This window comes from Ambystoma mexicanum, chromosome 3q (genome assembly GCF_040938575.1).
Source record: "Ambystoma mexicanum isolate Mex_15411 chromosome 3q, UKY_AmexF1_1, whole genome shotgun sequence".
Lineage (NCBI taxonomy): Eukaryota > Metazoa > Chordata > Amphibia > Caudata > Ambystomatidae > Ambystoma > Ambystoma mexicanum.
Window position 1 is genome coordinate 613,763,080 of NC_090926.1, and position 18,391 is coordinate 613,781,470.

An 18,391-nucleotide genomic window follows, 5' to 3' on the forward strand; every position below is an offset into this window, starting at 1 on the left:
GGAAGAACCATGATTCTGGCTTGTGTGACAGAATATGGTGCTTCCCCTGTTACTAGTATTTTGTTGTGCAGCTTTGCTAAAAATGGGGTCAAAGATTGCCCAAATGTTTCATAAAAGCCCGGAGTATAGGCATCTTGGACGGGAGTTGACCCGGCCTTGAAGTTTGGATATTGCCTGTAGGATCTCAATGTTGCCGATTGGTACATTAAGTACCTCAGATTTTTCTGAGGTGAATGATTTCAATGGTAGATCAGCTAGATTTTGGCCAATGCCATTGGGATCGTTTTGAGCCTCCAAGGCGTATAATACAGTGTAAGATTGTGTGAAGCGTTGCATTATCCCTAGTGGAGCAAGTAGTGGGATCCCCGACAGGTTTTAATTTCTAGATCTGTCCTGTCTGCCCTTTGCACCCTCAGTTTGGCAACTAGCATGGAGTGGGCTTTGTCTCCTTTCTCAAAGTATTTTTGTTTTAAAAACTGAGCTGGGTCAAGACTTTACCTTTCCATATAACACCTAGTTCTTTCTGGTGCTCTTCCACCTTTTGTACTTGGTTCTCTGGCGGATTATTTAGATTATATAACAATGCTTCTTTGTCCTTAATTTCTTGTCTCACCGCCATTTCCCTCAACAGGCGGCCCCTTTTTTTTTCTGTTCCTTCGGCTATTAACACCCCCTTACAGGTCATTTTCACTGCCCCCCAAACCGTATTGAGTGTTGTTTCCCCATTACCGTTGATTGTGAAGTATTTACCAATCTGACCCCGTAATTGTTCTCGAAAGAGAGGGTCTCGGTAAAGGGTATCATTACACATCCATCTACATGATGGTGGCATAACGAGTCCCACATCTAGGGTTAGAACTGTCATATCATGGTCCGACCATCCTACGACTGCTATACTGCTGTATTTGCTGATATGATTTTCTGTACATACCTTTCTTCTCTTAATACATAGGGCCTCATTACGAGTCTGGCAGTAACCGCGGCGGTAAAACTGCCTGGTTACCGCCGGACTCGTATTACCATTCTGCCTCCATGACTCCCGGAAATACCAGGGCATTACGACCCCGGTGTCCCGGGAGTCACGGAGGCGGAATGGTGTTAATCCCCATTCCCATTGAGTCCTATAGGACTCAATGGGAATGGGGAAGTGGAAACACAGGCACCATCTCGTGATGATGCTGGTGTTTCCACATCCACATGCAGGCGGGAGGTGTTCAACCCGCCAGGTCAGACCTGGCGGGAAGATCACCTTCCGCCTGCAGGAGTCAGGATCGGGCGGTCTGGAATTAACAGTGGCAGCGGGTTTACCGCCAATGTTAATTCGGAACCGCCCAACCTGTAATGAGGCCCATAGTCTATTCAAGTAAAAGTTGTAATTTTTGGTAGAGGGGTGTATTTTCCCCCATGTATAAATTAAGTGAGCTTCCTTCAATAGGTATCCAAAGCCGCCACTGTTGAGGATTTGCAGCGGCTCAGCATCATGGCGCTGTGACCACCAATCCATGTTAGGGTTGACAATAATGTAGAAATTAGCTCTGCATATTAGGAGGCCCTCTCCCCACTTCTCCAGGAAGTCAAACACTGTTCTACAAAAAGGGAATTGTTGTTGATTTGGTGCGTATACGGAGAAAAGTGTAAACACCTCTGACAGGGATGTGTCTGCCTTCTTGGTGCCTGAATATGCTAAAAGACCCATGGAGGCCTTATATAATGTGCCCAGCCCTACTTTTTTTTATTGTGTTGGAAGCCCAGACAACACCACCCAGATGTTTGCCCCTAAGTGGGTATTCTTCCCCTTGTTTGATTGTTTGAACTTCCTCAAGAGCATCAAGCATTTTTGAGTTGAGTTGAGTCCTTTCACATTCAACAAGCGACACCTAACTGTTTTGCTAACCCACAACTCTTGTCCAAAATGTACTTCTGGATGCTATGGATGTCGAAAGTGAGCTGTTCAATGTCGAGCTGTTGGACAGTGTTGAACATCGTGTTTGCCCAAATTGGCAATTCCAGAATGTAAGTCTGTTGAGTATGTGTTTGTGCCATATCCCCAATACTTTGTACCCCATTCCTCCCAGTCAACCAATAGAAAGACAAAATTCAACAATAGCATAGTTATAAGAATGAACAAAGGAGACACCTTAAAGAAAAACTAGGACGCTCTCGGGTGTTTCCTTGCCGTCCCAGGAGCATTGATACCTTAATCAGGGCTATCCTTAAGTAGGTCTGGAAAAGTCTGATGGGAAGTATCTGTTTAGTGAATGCCGCTGGATGCATTTCTGCGTTAGAGAAGATTGGTTTATCATCAATTACGACTTCAATGTGAGTGGATTGCTATTGGATCTCACCATTTCAAAACCAAGATACTTACTTCACGGGGTATTACACCTACGGTACTTCCTTGTCCCGTCTAGGTAAGCGCTCAACATGTGGTCCCTTTAAGTCAACAGTACTTCTATTTTCACCCAAGCAAGCTCTTCTGTCCTCCCGTTGGAGCCTCTGCAGGACTCCTGTTGCTTCCTCGCCGCTTGTGACTCTGTAATCTTCTCCTCTGCTTTCAAAATTCTATGAAAACGGGAAACCCCAAAAATTTCTAATGCCTTGATCTCTCAGCCATGACTTTAGTTGAGCACAGTCTCTCCTCTTTTGTAGAGTGAATAAGGGTAGATCTTGGTAAATCTGTATGTTTGATCCTTCAAAGTCAATTGTCTCTTGGCTCCTTGCTTTGTGGACAATGTCCGCTTTTTGCATATATTGTTTGCATTTTGCAATTACTGATCTTTGGCCGTTGGGGGGGCTTCCTCACCTGTGGATTCTGTTGAAGTCTATTGCTGTAATAGGCGGTACATCGAAGAGGGATTCAACAAGTTTCTTGACCTGCTTTTCCAATGATTGTGGGGTCTCTCCTGGGGACTCTTTTGATCCAATTATCCTTATGTCCGTGCGTCTCTCTGTTTTCGAGATCATCGATTTTAGGAAACAGCTTTCAACTTTAATTTCTGCAACAGCAGAGGATTGCTGGTAATTTTCAACTGCCTCATTCCTTTCTTCTAGTGTGCTGACCCTTGTTTGGACTGTGGTTATTGATGCATAGATGCTGGTTTCTTTGATCTGATTTCTTCAAGGAGCAATCCAACATCTTCTTTCGTTGAGGCATCTTGGTCTTCGCCTGGTATAGCTTTAGCTGATTGAGGTGGCTCCTCCATGTTGGCGGTACTGTCATGGAACGCTTGCATTGCGGACTTTGTGTTGGGGTGCAGCTTACAATTTTTGGAGGGACTGGCTAAGTCGAGTTGACGTCAATGATCAATGGGTTGTTGATCGAACAAAAAGGAAGCAACCTTCCTCTGTGTTGTCATCCAGTGGTTTACTTGATCAAGCTCACCTTTCATTTGGATGACAAACATGGCTATTTCTATGTCGTTTCTCAGTAAGGTATTAGACCATGGGCACAGATAATATGTTTCAGCAATGTGCAAGTGCCTCAGCGCCTGTTTTCATATGCATACTTGGGCCCATGACACCTTCCGCACCCCCAGTATTCACGTCTCACATTAAGCAGTTATCACAACTCTCTTTATGGTGGTAGCTTGTAAATTCTAGGGGGCGCTGAAGTGTGCAGCAGGAGCAGAGTCGCTTGGATATCCCTCACCGGTTATAGGCAGTTGCCCGTTTACTCATGGCTGCCTCTCAAATGCGTGAAGTCTCTTTAATGTCTGCCGTGGTTGTAATGGCTTGCACAAAACAACCTTTATGTCCCCTGTCACTGCCCAATGAATATTGCTGAGAAGGACCTCAATGTATTGGCACAGGTGTTAAATAGTTAATTGCCTCACAGGACCTCTGACTTGTTTCCTGCTGTGTCATAAGTGTCAGCGCAATGGTGGGAGCTTGCAAATACACCGATATATGACCGGCATATGACCGGTGAGGCGCTGTCATTGCTTGGCTTTTCCTGTACTTCACAGATGCTCGTTTGTCCACATTTGCTTTCTCCCCGACGCCTGATGAGACTGCATGGGTGGTCCGCTCTGGTCTGATTCGCCCAGCAGTAGTTTCTGGCTAAGCATCAAGGCCAGTTTTTCTAGAGCGGGAGCCCTGGAGCTGGTTTGCCGCTGCAATGATGCACTTTGTGCTGCCCGTTCTGCAGTTCCTGATGGTCTTACTCGTCCAAAGTTCATCAACGTGTGCCCCGTGCCTTCACTCGTTCTCAGGTGCATCCATACCAGTTGGGTGCTCAGTTCAGCCATAGCACGCCACCATTATTTCTCAATCGGCAAGGGAGGTGCGCTTTTATGTGGCAATTTCCCTTGCACTGCTTAGCGGTCTCCAGCTGTTCTTTTTTGAATAATGTGTTAAAATGGTGCATTTTACAGTACACTTTATGTGAAAAATTTGGCAAAAGCCACACAGTTTAAATTTGGTTTTGTAGGGAAGACATTAACAAATCCAAGTCACCAACAATGCACGGGAGTGTTTTCCAACTCATTTTATAATACTTTTGCCCACTATATGTTATATTTCCATGCTGATTTTGACCGAGCATGTCCATGCTAGTGCAACAACATATGCCAGTATTACCACATTAGAAAATACTTTGCCCATAATACCAGTAACGATACTATAAAACAAAATCGTCATGCTGACTCTGCCAATATATGCCAGTATCCCCATGTAAGAACATACTTCTGTTGGCTTTGCACTAACACAGTGAGAACTTACCACTCAGAGAACTCCCTTTGCGAGACCTCACCATCACAAGCTTCTAGCAATAGATAGCCTCCACCACATGAAACCACACCAACAAACAACTCCCTGGTATAAGGGGACAAGTTTTCCCTTGGGCTGGTTTTGGTCCTAAAATATTTTTTCCCCTGCAATACTGATGGCCCTGGGTTTAATCTGCACTGGAATAGTTCTGCACGTTGGATGGGTCTGTCCTTGTCCCTGGGATAGGTCTTGCCCCTGGAATAGGTCTTGCCCCTGGTATAGGTCCACTCCCTGGATATGTCAGAACCTATGATAAGTCTGTACCTGGTATAAGTCTGTTTCTAGGATAGTTTGAGCCCTGGGACAGTTTGCTCCCTGGGATAGCTTGACTCCTAGGATAGTTTGCCCCAGGGATATTCCGGCCTTTCATATCATCCTACACACTACGCCCCCAACTCTGTCTGGAATAGCACAAACAACCACAGCTCAAGCAAATATTGCCAGCTGAAACGCCAACAAACAAGGAACATTGACCAAGGAAAAGTAGCCACCACCCATAATATCTGTGAAACTGGACATCAAGGAGGAAAAAGAGAAAACTCTGTTGACAACCAGACAATACATCAGGTAAAGACCTGAACAACTAACCTAACTGAAAAAACAGGCTGAGAATCAAACAAGAAACCTAGACTCTAACCAACCAACCCACATTACAAAAATGCATTGCACGCGGAAAGACTCATGTACAAGAAGTAGTCCAAATAGAGCAAATCAAATAGAAGACGACTCAGCATCTCAAACCACAACACCTAAGTGCTAACCAACACCAACGAACAGCAGGTCAAACATTCCGCTGGAAGAAAGCCCCTTTGTTGGAACAAGATCAAAATCGTGATTCCTTTCCACTTACTACCCACTTGCACAACCAACCACCCACACACACCCTAAACACATAATTAGGAATACCGGAAACACAACAAACATACATGAAATCCACAGAAGCACAACCAAACGAATTTAAATCAACATACTGTTCATCACAAACAATTGGCCAGACACAAAGACTTATCAACCTTCTAGATCTGCTCAATGAAGAAACACAAGCGACAAAACAAAATGCAGAATCTAAAGGAGAAACAAATCAATACCAATTCAAATTACCAATGCCACTTTCAAAGGACAAACAAAACCCAGAAAACAAAAAGATACTCTGCAACCTAGTCAACATAAGGTCAATGTCAAAACACACCCCACAGATATACAAACTCCTTGGTGATGGAGGAACCAAAACCTGGCTAACTCAAAACTTCAAGGTAGTCTCACACCAGTGCTTTGAGACTATGATAATGGTAAAATGCACTATATATGTGACAATTACAATAAACAAATCCCCATCCAACAACTTCAAATTGAATCAAGTCAACAGAGAAGGAAAAAGCGGAGGTCTCGCTGTTGCATATGAAGATCACCTAGATGACAACAGCACCACCACTAAACATCACCACTAAACATCACCACTAAACATCACCACTAAACATCACAAAAATCACTCCTCCTGTACTTATACCACCAAACCAATCAGTCATTTCTACTCATCTACAAACTGCTGACATACAGACCTAGTTTCGCAAACACACTTGTGGATGCCATCACCGAATCGCCATATAATATGCCCACCTGATCATGTTAGGAGATTCCAACATCTGGATTGAAGAAGAAAACCCCAACTCACCGAAAACACTAACAAATCAACTCGCAATGATGCATTTAGAGCAATTGGTCCAGGGAGTAACACACACAGCAGGGCACATCCTAGATGCAATCTTTTTCAAAACAAACCTGATCAAAACTGCACCCCTACCATGACCACCTTCTACCCTTTGTGATCCATCCGCCAACGCGAATACTAATTAACCTCCCAAAACCTCCTCCAATTCAGAATAGAAACTGGAAATCCATAAACATCTCAGAACTAAACACCAGACTGGAATCCGTGAATTTAGCAACCATTGTCTTGAAATCATCTAACATCGAAGAAATAATTTAGACAATCCAAACATGGATCACAAAAACACTAGATGATATCGCACTGGAAAAACCATTAACCCACTCACTAAAGAAAACAATGGTGAGATTGTTCACACCCCACCTTAGAGCCATGAAGAACACTAACCGGAAACTGGAACACGAATGGGGAAAAAACAATGATCAATAGAAAACATTACGTACCAAAGACAGATACTGCTATCCAAAGCCGAAATATACAAATCAATGAAAATATATTTTAACAACGTGTCACACAAGCAAGGAAAATCCAGAAAGAGATGTTCAACATCATCAACGAGCTAAGAAAAACAACTGCCTGCAACAACAACCCCCCCACAAACCCTTGCGATGACAATGCAGACCACTTCAAAAACAAAATCACAAACATCCAGCGAAGTATCAAGCGCATGCCCAAAAACCAGCAACAAGTCCCCTAACCTGCCAATGCAGAACAATCTAGAAAACTAAACAGCTGCTCACCAATGTTGACAGATAAAATGATGAGCCTAATGCACAAAAGCAACAGAGTCGGGTCACCAGCAGATCCTTGTCCACGAGACATATACAAGACAATCCTCACCCAAAGAAAACCTGCAAAATACATCCGCAAATTCTTCAACCAATCACTAGCAACAGAAATGTGACACAAGCCTTCAAATCGGCAAACATCAAGTCAATCCTTAATGACCCATCAGGAAACAAGGAAGACCTAACCAATTAACAACCAATTTCAAACATCCCATACCCAGCAAAACTCCTAGAAAACTATGTTTAATAATAAATCCATGAACAGGTAGATACAGAATAATGCAGTTAGAATTGTGAACAGAAATCTAAGAATGAAAATATCAGCAAGGATAGAAGAGACCTGCATTGGTTAACTGTGGAAAATCGGATACATTTAAAAGCTATGAAATTAGTCCACAGATGTCTCCATCGAAAGGCACCAACCTACCTTAAGACTAAGATCACCCCATACGTACCAGGGCGGGCCCTGAGATCAGAATCCCTTGGTCACATTACATTTGCAACATATAAGAGAACAAATGGCCTAGGCAAAGACTTTCCAATAGCAGCTGCGACTGAATGGAATAATTTGCTTTTACACTTAAGACTGGAGTCTAAATATACCATCTTTAGGAAAAAACTTAAAACCCACCTTTTCAAATGAATGCAGATAGGGTTGCACTAAACTAGATAGGTATTTCTCTGTCATGGTCATGCCTTGTGTCCCGTTTTCATGTAAGCCTATTGTTCTGTTTGTCAGTGTTGCGCTACGATGCCTGCAGGCTTATGGCGTGGTACAAACAAATAAATAAATAAAATAAATACAAATATAAGGATTGTACACAGTAAATGGGAAGGAAAACTTTCCTAGATTAATCATTCTCAAAACACAAATCAACTAAAATATTTTCAGATGCATTTTTAGTTAGTGTCCGAGTAAGGAGAAATGGATCATAACTCCTGTATGAAGTTGTCTTCTCATGAATGATAAGCCAAGTCATGCTATCAAATCCAGGCACCAGATGCACCTAGGGGAGTGGGATTGTGGGACCAGAACAATCCTGCAATTCAATGGCATGATCACATATATTCCTCAATGAGAGCGTTCCTTGGGTACTTGGTAGAAAAGCTCCCGCCCATCTGCTTCCTAAGGTTTAATTATACACTTGGCCATCGACCAATAAAGATGGAGAAGGATAATAAAAAAGACATGTGTCCTCTCCATGTTAAATTCTAGAAAATATTCGGTGACTATGCCATAAGCCAATGCGGATTCCGCAGTGTAATTGTCACAGGCAATACTTGGATGTAGTAATAATCTATGCCACTTGATTATTCTGCATCACAAGATACGATAAGTCATTTATAACACCTCTGTACATAAGTGTTTCTAGGTGCGACAAGGGAAGGAAGACAAAGGGAGAACAAGACAAATGATCTTACTAGGTCTTGAGTCATTCAGATCGTGCAAGTGCGAGAACAAGAAGTGCAAGGGGAAATGGAGGGGGAGTGCAAGGGAGAGTAGAGGGGAAAACAGGGCAGCAATGCTCTGAGTGAGTGCAGCCAGGGTAGCACAGCTCTGGGTAGTGCAAGGAGAACAAGGGACTGTAGGGTTACAGTTACAGCCCCTAAGTTTCGTTTTAGGCCTGGAGGCAGTGCAAGGGTGACTGACCAAGAAAGAGCCTAGTACCCAGTGAGACTCTGAGGGTAGCCAAGCAACCAGTCGGAACAGCAGGCAGGTAGGTCAGGTAGGTCAGCAGGGGAGGGATAGAGAGAAAGCAGAGGAGAAGAGGAACAATTTGAGCTGCTTCCGGTACTTCAGGTGGTCTGGCTCAAGTTTGAAAGGGGCAAGGAGACCATTCCAGAGGGAGGATCCTGCAGAGGAGCGAGATCTACCCCCCACTCTCTGCCTGTTGAAGAGCCTAACCCTTAGAGAGATGGAGGTAGCTGAGCGAAGGGCTCAGATAGCATAGACGAGGCTGAGAAAGAGTACAGGGGATTACAATGATCAGGTCTGTTACTAACAATGTGTCAGGGTCTTGAGCAAGAACCTGCCTCATCCAGCAGAACAGCCATAGAAATATGGGATGACAACTGCACTGACTTAGCGCTACAGAGGAAGCCCTATAAAATAACCACATTCCGTCGTCCTTCGCAAAACGTTTTTGCCACTGATTACAGGATTCACTGTCACAGCCCCATCACTTGGAGAAAAAAAAGAACATTTGTGTACAATGCACAGAGGACATTTTAATATTTACATTCTAGAGGCAACCATTCAGATGCCATTTTCCGCCTTTGTAGAGTTGTGCAAAGGAGGGAGGGAGTTCAACGGGCTGAGGGGGTATTTCTGCACATTTTAAAGCACATCCTGAATTCACAAACTTGTTGTTTTCTGAAACGCTGATAACACAAAAGCATTTTGGTTGCCTGTTGGGAAAGTGTCACAGGGGATACGTAACAGATAAGAAGGTCATTTCTGCCTCTTTCTTCTTTAAGATGTTCTTTAAGTGGAGCAACAGCAGTATCAGTTGCTGCTGTCCTGCTTGCATTTCTATTTTCATCTCTGTCACTTTATGGTCATGCTCTCACTAAATATTGTTTGCTACAGCCACAATACATTCATTCTGCATGGTTTGTGTTATTCTTTTATTTAAGGCTACAGCTGTAAACACCACTGCTGTTTTGATTGCATATCTATCACTCAAGAAGAGATAGACATGTTATTTTAGTATCTTGACATTTCACAATGGCAGGACATGTTTGGGACTATTGCTGTAAAACACACTCCCATCACAGGTTTTTGCTGGCGCCAATCCCTCTTTAGCGTTGTGGATGTGTGTAAAATGATTGAACAACTCACCATTTGCACTGGTAGATAGACCCCCAGAATATTACACGTGACCTTTGTGAATACACAATTCTATACATTAGGGGCCTAAAACAAGCACATATATTGCATTTGCTAATCATGCCTGTACTGTAGTGCACATGGATCAAGGAAAGAGACACACAGTTCCTTCTCTTAACCCTTTATTTTTAATTTCTCAATGGTATAGATTACTAAACTCTGGGAGGCAAGTCCATGAGCAGAAATGAGCTGATACTTTCTCAGGATGCTAGTTCTCTAAGAGCTAGACAGTCCTACCCAGGGTACATTGAAGGTGGGAAAATGTATTTGTGTCTCGGAAGTGGAGTCGAGATCACACAAAAACAAGGGGTCGAAGTAAAGTCCTTCAGTCCTTGATCAAGCCTTTCACTGGCTTCCATCTGACGTCTAACTAGACATGAGAAATGTGTAGGTAGAATGTCTGACAACACATTTAAAGGAAGGAAACGTCTCACAAAGTGCTCTTTGGGGTTTCTCAGGAATTTCCACTATAACTAACAGTCCTTGGGTGCTGTACATCTCACTTGAGATTCCCGCTTTCTTGGCAACGTCTTTTAGGTGGCTTGAGTAAAGGAGGGTGTCCCACTCCCAGGTTCTCAGGCATGGACTGATGTTCATTCGCTGCTAGAGTGCTTGATCTGAGCTAGCTTCTCACAAATACCCCGGATTGTGAACAGACATGAGGTGACCACTGAAATTCCACTGGCTTTCCCCTAGGACTCTTGCCACCACCCTTTCTTAGGTTCCTTACCACGTCCTCTCTCCTCATTGATGCCCTGCCACAGGCGTGTACCTAGAGGACATCCCAACCCCTATACTCCATCTCTCTGTCCACTTACTTCACCTGAGCATCATCCATGCTTTGCGCAAATGTGCACCTATCTCAGGTTCTCCCTGGAAACTCACAGAGTTCACCTCACTCCTCACTGACTCTTTGACTCAATTGGCGCTTAACGTGCTCCTCTCTCTTCTCTCACTCTCCTTCTCTGTTTTCCTTCTGGTGCACCTCCTCTCCTCCCCTCTAATCTCCTCCTTCCCCTCATTCCACTTCTTAATATTCCATCTCTTTTCCTCTCCTGTCTTCTGATCCACCTCCTCCTTTCTCAAATTGTGGGTGTCCCTCTTGGTCTCCACTTCACTCTTGTCACTTACATTCTCCTCAATCCAACACCTGGGCTCACCCTCTCCTCCACTACTCTCTTTCCGCCTGCCTGTTCCTCTTCCCAACTCCTCATATTGCACCTCTCCACTGTTCCTCTCGTCTCACCATCCTGCTGTCTCCTGGTGTTCTGCTCCTGCTTTGCCTGCTCTCTTTTCTAGCCTTCTCCAAATGAGCTCCATCTCGATACATTTACACTGCTCTTCTTCTGATCTCCCCTGGTATGGCCCAGAAATGCCAGTGATTAGAAGTCTAACATGGATAGTGGTTTCACATGTTGGAACTTTGGTATGGGTCTGTTGTTTTGGCAGAGCAGCATTTTATCTTGATTCTACTCAGTTGTCTCTGGGTAGTTCCACATTTCATGTCCTCAATCCGAGGTCATAAAGAGTCTCCATTTTGGATTTGCTTCCCTCTTTTCCCAGTCGCTGCGGCTGGCTCTCCGCAGGTTTATATCTCTCTTCTCTGAAATCAGGTTGCTCCCTGCTTCCCAACATTGATGTGCAGCGAGGTGAGAGTGTGAGCAGTGTCTTGTTCACGTTTGCTTCTTCTGCATGGTGTGTGTTAATAACTGAGCTGATCTGCTTTTGCAGAAAGGCCAATGCTGTTTTGTGGTTGCTGTAGCCAGGCCGGGGATCTATAAGTCGAATTACCCTCCTGGTGGTAGGTTTCAACTTCCATAACTTAAAATAATTACAAAGTGCCAATGTCAAATTTCAACAGGACATGTGTTTGCTGTGGCTGGGCTAGGGCTCAATGGAGAGAGATGCATGTTCTAGTCGGTCCACGTCCGCCACAAGATTTCCACAGCAAAATCCTCCAGAGCATTCAAGGTGCTTGCTTAGGCTGCCGAGATCACCCCATCATCAAGTGGGAGGAGGACTCTTGTTCTGGTCTTCTTATTGAGATTTATCAATGTATTTGACAGTTTTCCAGTACATGAGTATAACATTTGGAGTCAACATATGAAATTCAGAACTCCAAGACCCATAATTCAAAGGAAACCCCAGGACTCAATCCCTCGACTGACATGGGCCCTTTTAGTAAGAATGAAATACTTCTCAGTACAGTTGAAGTGGTGAGCCCTCCAGACCACTAATACTTTACTGTGCACAGAGCATAGAACATTTCATGCAGTTTACCCGCCATCACCACACAGGCTGTAGAGCTAAACATCATCAAATGAAACAGGCACCTTACATCATTTCACTCCTGCCTTGTGATCCAGAGGGTATTTTGCATCAGTTTTACTTTGAGACAGGTGTCTCCACCACAGCGCTCAATCCAAAATGTCTTACTTAGAGCAGAATGGGGCCCAATGTGGAAGATAGGGGTGTAGGCTGCTCTTTTTTTAAATGTATTTCCATAGAACAATAATCCATGAAGTAGCATAAAATAAGTGCTAAGTATACACATTCAAAATCTGTAAAAGCTAGAAATACTGACTTCCAACTGCCAGTGTTTTCCCCTATCATCATTCCTGAGTATTAGTGGTGGTGAAACAGTTTGCAGAAAAGCTTGCACACCATAGTCAGCAGCCCTAGTTTTCTTTCGCATGCAGTTTAGCCTTCTTGTTCAGCACTTGTGGTTTGTTTACTTAATAGATGCAGGCTTACAAGCAGCAGAGCACAATGTGAAGTGAACCTGAAAGTCTGGACTAGCTAATTATGTCACGCCTAATGTGGAACAACTAGGAGGTTGCGACTACCATATGGGTTATTCTACTTTCAAGACATAATGGCATAGCCCATCGGGCCTGTGTGGTATAGTGGCCTGCTTTTAGCCATTGTTGTCGTAGGCTGGCAGCAGTTTGGTGCTATGCACAGTGTGAATGAAATGGCTTGTGCCACAAAAGCAGGGAAACACATTTGTGTGCATTTTACAAGTAAACATCATGGAATAGTCCACTTTGAAAGTCTTTGCAGAAGCACAGATTTAAAACCCGGCTAGGGCCTTTGAAAAGCATATATGCCATTACAGTACTAGTGACCAGGCTGAAACAGTTAACAGGAGCTGCAGCTGGTCCACGATTAACATATCTGCGACAGATCATTCATCACTAATTGTGGTTTCTGCTGCTGCTTGAAATAAAGACACTGGGCCTCACTACGAGGTTGGAGGTAGCCATGCCCTTCATAAGGGCATGGCTACCCCCAAACTCGGGTCCGGCTCTGGGTCCCACGAAAGGGGAATAACCGGGCCATTCCGACCTTTGCAGGCCCGGTAATTCCCCTTGCGCCGGACCCGGAGCCGGTAAATCCCCATTCCCATTTGAGCCCCCATAGGGCTCAAATGGGAATGGGGAGGATGGTAGCAGCGGTACCATCCATAACGGTACCGTTGCTACCATCCTGCTCTGCTTGCGGGTGCCGCTCTGCACGCGTGGTCTGGCCAGAGTGGCACCCGCAAGCAGAACTCGTAATGTGGCAGCATGGTAACAACGGCGCCGTTGTTGCCTTACCGCCACAGACGTAATGAGGCCCACTGTGTGAAAAAACACAGTGATTGTAGTTAATACGAGACATAATGTGTGAGTGGACTTGGGATTTGTTAAGACATTTCTGCTCAGGGTACTGTGATGACCTAAGGACATCATCACCCCTTTCCTAGGGAAAGCCTGTTCCTATGCGACCAGGCAACAGCCACAGCTACCGGATCTTGACCCTGGGGTGGATACTGGGGAAAGACCACATAGGGAAAGGTAATCAGAGAGGGGTTACAAGGTATCCCTCAGAGAGACATGGTATTCACCTGACCCTATGATACCTCCTGATCTTATATTGCCAACTCTTCCCTATAACGGTGACTGATGAAAACTCAGGGATACAATATTTCCATTCTATTTATAATCTTGCTCCCTCATATACTGAGATGAAGAAGAGGGAAGGAGGAGGAAAGATATTCTGAGCCAGAAATCCAACTCGACGGTCTAGTTGTTGGAAACTGTTCCATCGAAGTTAAAATGCCTGATCTGAGTGAGAAGGGAGAAGGGAGGTGTGCAGGAGAGGTAGTCTCCTGATTCGAATGGTGAAGTGGACACCCGTGCAAAGGCTGGACGAGCGTGCTGGCGGACGGCAGCGAGGAAGTGTTCTGGTGGAAGTCTTAAGGGAAAGTGCCGAGTGCCCTGAAGTCTGCATTGCAGACAAAACGTTTTGGGTTGCCAAGGCAGATCGGAAGAACTGGCATCACGGATCGAGGCATACTGCTGACAAGACCACACCAGTCAGAAGCACCGACATGAAAAGGCTTGTTCAGCGAAGGCGGCGACAACCTCTAGACATAAGCGAACAGCCCGTGGAGAGCAATACAAATTGCAAGCCCAGTAACACAGGGTTGGGGCACAGGGATAGAACCTAAACTGATGGGAGAAGTCAAGTAACCTGAAAACCCACAAAGCAAGGGTTGGGACACCAGGATACTTAACTACAAGGCTGAGAACATTCTTAAAAGAGAAGGCATAATGCACATAAACAGAATAAGCCTGCAAGACTGTTACGATTGTGGGTGGGTGTATTACACCAGTGAGAGAAGTCCTGGTAGAATAGCATACAAGACCAATGCAAGAGAAGGTAAAATACTTGTAAGAAGGCATAATGAAGTATGCAAAAGAAGCTGTCAGGTTTGTGAATGTATGTATTCCATCTGTGTGAGAAGCCCTGGCAGGACAGTGCACCAGGCAAGCTAAGGAAGTTTGAGTTTATGGCCCTTTGGGAACGTGCATGCAATGCATGGGTTCACAGAATAACTCTGAGTCCAAATAACCGAACCAACTCAGGAAGATGGCAAAGTACTGTTTTATAATCAATTATCTAAAAGAGGGAGTTACAACGAACATCAATGGATGTAAGCCTGATTTCCCTCAACAATCTTTTAATAAAAACAAGATTACATGGTCAAAATATGTCAGAGGTGAAATCATACTATGTGGCAAATAATGACAGACCTACTGGGTATCGGGATAGGCTTAAGGGGGACGTCTAAGTACACATTATATAGGAACTAGGATTGTAATCGGCTGCCCGCTGTCAGGTGGACATGATATGCCTACCTCTAAAACATGTAATCTTCAAGTACACAGTTTCTCATTGGCCTTCAAACTATAAGGTCCTTCGTTATAGGAATCACTAAAATTGGTTGGCACGCTTGTGCCATGTCTGGAACATTTGGTTCATTTAGCAGCACATAAACCCAGACCCCGGTGCAAGTAGATGAGTCCCGACTCTACCTCCCCACCCAATTAGCCCAGCATCTCTCATCCCCCAAGCTTTCAGCCATGAAGATTGTCTTTGAAATTGGCCTTGCAAAGTATCCTTTTCTCTGAGAATACATGGGAGTGCAGGCACTCACTATCGTTGTTTTAGGACTTCAAGTTTGACTCTATTTTCATCATTAGCTCAGGAGACCATGATTTGGTCCATTTTGCAGGTTTTAAATGTCTTAAATCAATACAGCTTGACACTCTTGATGTTCTTTCTTTGCACCTTAACAAGAGATGATTAATCTGTTGCACATTCACTCCTTTCCAGAAGAGAGAGCCAACCTTGGCTGCTTTAGTCTGACTTCAGGCCAGACAACCTTCACTGTGCAGCTTCACTATTCAGCTTATTCTTACTGCAAAACAATTTTCCCTTTCTTTCTCATGGGTCCTGGTTTACTAAATTTGTGATACCGATGTCCAGCTTCTATACAGTGGCGGCTTCACCTGCATTCGATATACTACATATAGCCAGCTTCTATGATGGCTTAGTATACCTTGCATTTCAGAGTCTGTATGATTATTAAACGGTTGACTCTCTATAGCACTTCGTGCACGTGTAATCTTTTTTTCATATTTAAAAGTTCACTTGACTCTTTACTTAGTTTCTGTAGGATCCATACATTCTCTTCAGCCAGTATCCTGAGACATTGTTCATATTCTCTTATGACGCCACAGGCTTCTTAGTTTCTTTTCTCATATTCATTCAGGGATTTCCTGCCTCAGATTGTCGTCCATTTGGGGATACATTTGCTAGGGATGTCTCAATGGGTATCTTCTTTCGAATGTACGCTGCAGTATTGGCAAAACTGCTGGTGTCAAACACAGCACAATCTCAGGCTTCCAACATATGAGAGGTAAGGGGACGGTGTTTCCTGCAGAGGCATGCAGCTGCTCCTCTACAAGTTGAAACAAGTATAAAAGGCTGACAAGTTTGTGGATGTGCGCAGTGCACACATGGGAAAAGTCCTGGCAGCACAGCATACCAGGCAAATTGAGGGGACAAAATAAGAAAAGCCCTGGCAGGAGAGTATATCAGGTACTTTGAGACACTGTGGACAACATATTAAACCCGGGTAGGAGAGTATACCTGGCAAATGCACATTGCAAGTGTGTTCTTACCAGAAAGCCCTGGTAGGAAAACATACCAGGCAGTGTTGAGTTAAATAGTGTATATTATACAAGCATACAAGGAGGTTCTGAGAGGAATATACATATTAGGCCTGGCAAAAGAGTGGGCAAACATATTAAGAGAGAGAGAAAACCTGTCAGGAGAGTACACCAGGATATCCTGATATGACACAGAGCAGTGGCAAATGCATTGTGTGTTCCAGTTGTGTTGTTAGGCAAGAGAAACCTAAGGAACTGATATTCTTGAACATAAAGCAGAGTGGAGAGAAATCACGGGCGAGGGACCCTCCCCCCTCTGAAAATATCAACTCTGACTTTATGGAACTTTGTTTTGGAGTTACATATTTTCTTTTCAACACTTATACACAGGCCAAAGACATTTCCCATTTTCACCTTGGAGTTGATTTAATAGATTGTGCGGGTCAGACCAGAACTTTGGACACAGGACTGTTTTGATTTGGACATTCTGACATCGACAGACCCTTAGTTTTGGTTTTAGGTAGAGAAATACCTCTAGAGCAGGGACAGAGAGGCATTTCCCCACCCTCCCCATTTTATTCTAATAAACGTCTTTGACCAAAACCATGACTCACTTATTTCCAGGTTTCATTTCTGACTCCTCACAGTACAAAATCACTGATTAAAATAAAGACTCTCTGTGAAACAGCAACTGTGAAACAGTCAACCTGAGGAATTATGAAGAAAGGATTCTCGGTGGGGGTTTCCCAGCCTATATATTGGATTAAAGCAAAATCCGAAAAACCTAATCATATCCTGAAATAAAATAATGATCAAAGGCTAACAGTATGAAGTTGTGCTTTTGAGTGAAGAAGCAATATGTTTTGGGGGTGTAAGTGACATATGTGACTGTTTTGGGGAGTAGTTCTTCATTCCCTTCAGACATCAGCACCACAATGGGCTGTATCAGTAGCATTGATCACAGAAAGAGCTGGACAGCAACACTCTATCCTTTACCCCATCCCAAAAACCTCTGTATTCCTCTTACTGGTTTACCTAACTCATTCATTGTGACAAATTTACTTCTGCCCTTCAGACGTATGAGGATGATGAGAGGCTAACACACCTACTCAAGCCTCACATTTTTGCAGACAAAAAGCCAACACAATCATAAAGGTAAAACAGGCACAGTACCTCCTTTGCCTTTTGTCGTAAAGAGGGCTGTGGAAAGGCTGTACTTGCAACAGGGGTGGAAACACTCTGGGGAAGAAAACCCTAACGTCTGCTCCTGTAGTGTTTCAGCTAATAATTCAGCCTCTCGATATTTTTCCGGATCAAGGATCGTATTGCAAGGCTACGTTAGTTTCTTATTTTCAGCCTGTGTCTTCCTATGTTGTTCGCAGTATGAGGGTTATGGTGCAGAAGGCCTAACGGTATCGCACTGTAGCTAAAGACAGTGGATAGTATTAGGGTGAGAGAGAGCGCATTAAGACTCTCAATTGCATTAGTGTTTCTGGAAAGGAAACATACCGATGTTTTCTAATAGTAAGGCGTTATGCGCAAGGTAGGCAAGGTCTTCCAAATGTTGTGCTCAGGATTTTCTAGAGAATAGGATGAGGAACAGAACAATGATAGCAATTGTAATGAACTCAGTCGATACCAGCACCCCCACCACCACAGTGCCCTGCCCTCGCGGGCCCTGCTTGGCGGCTCCACATCCCACCCTTGGGAGTCACCT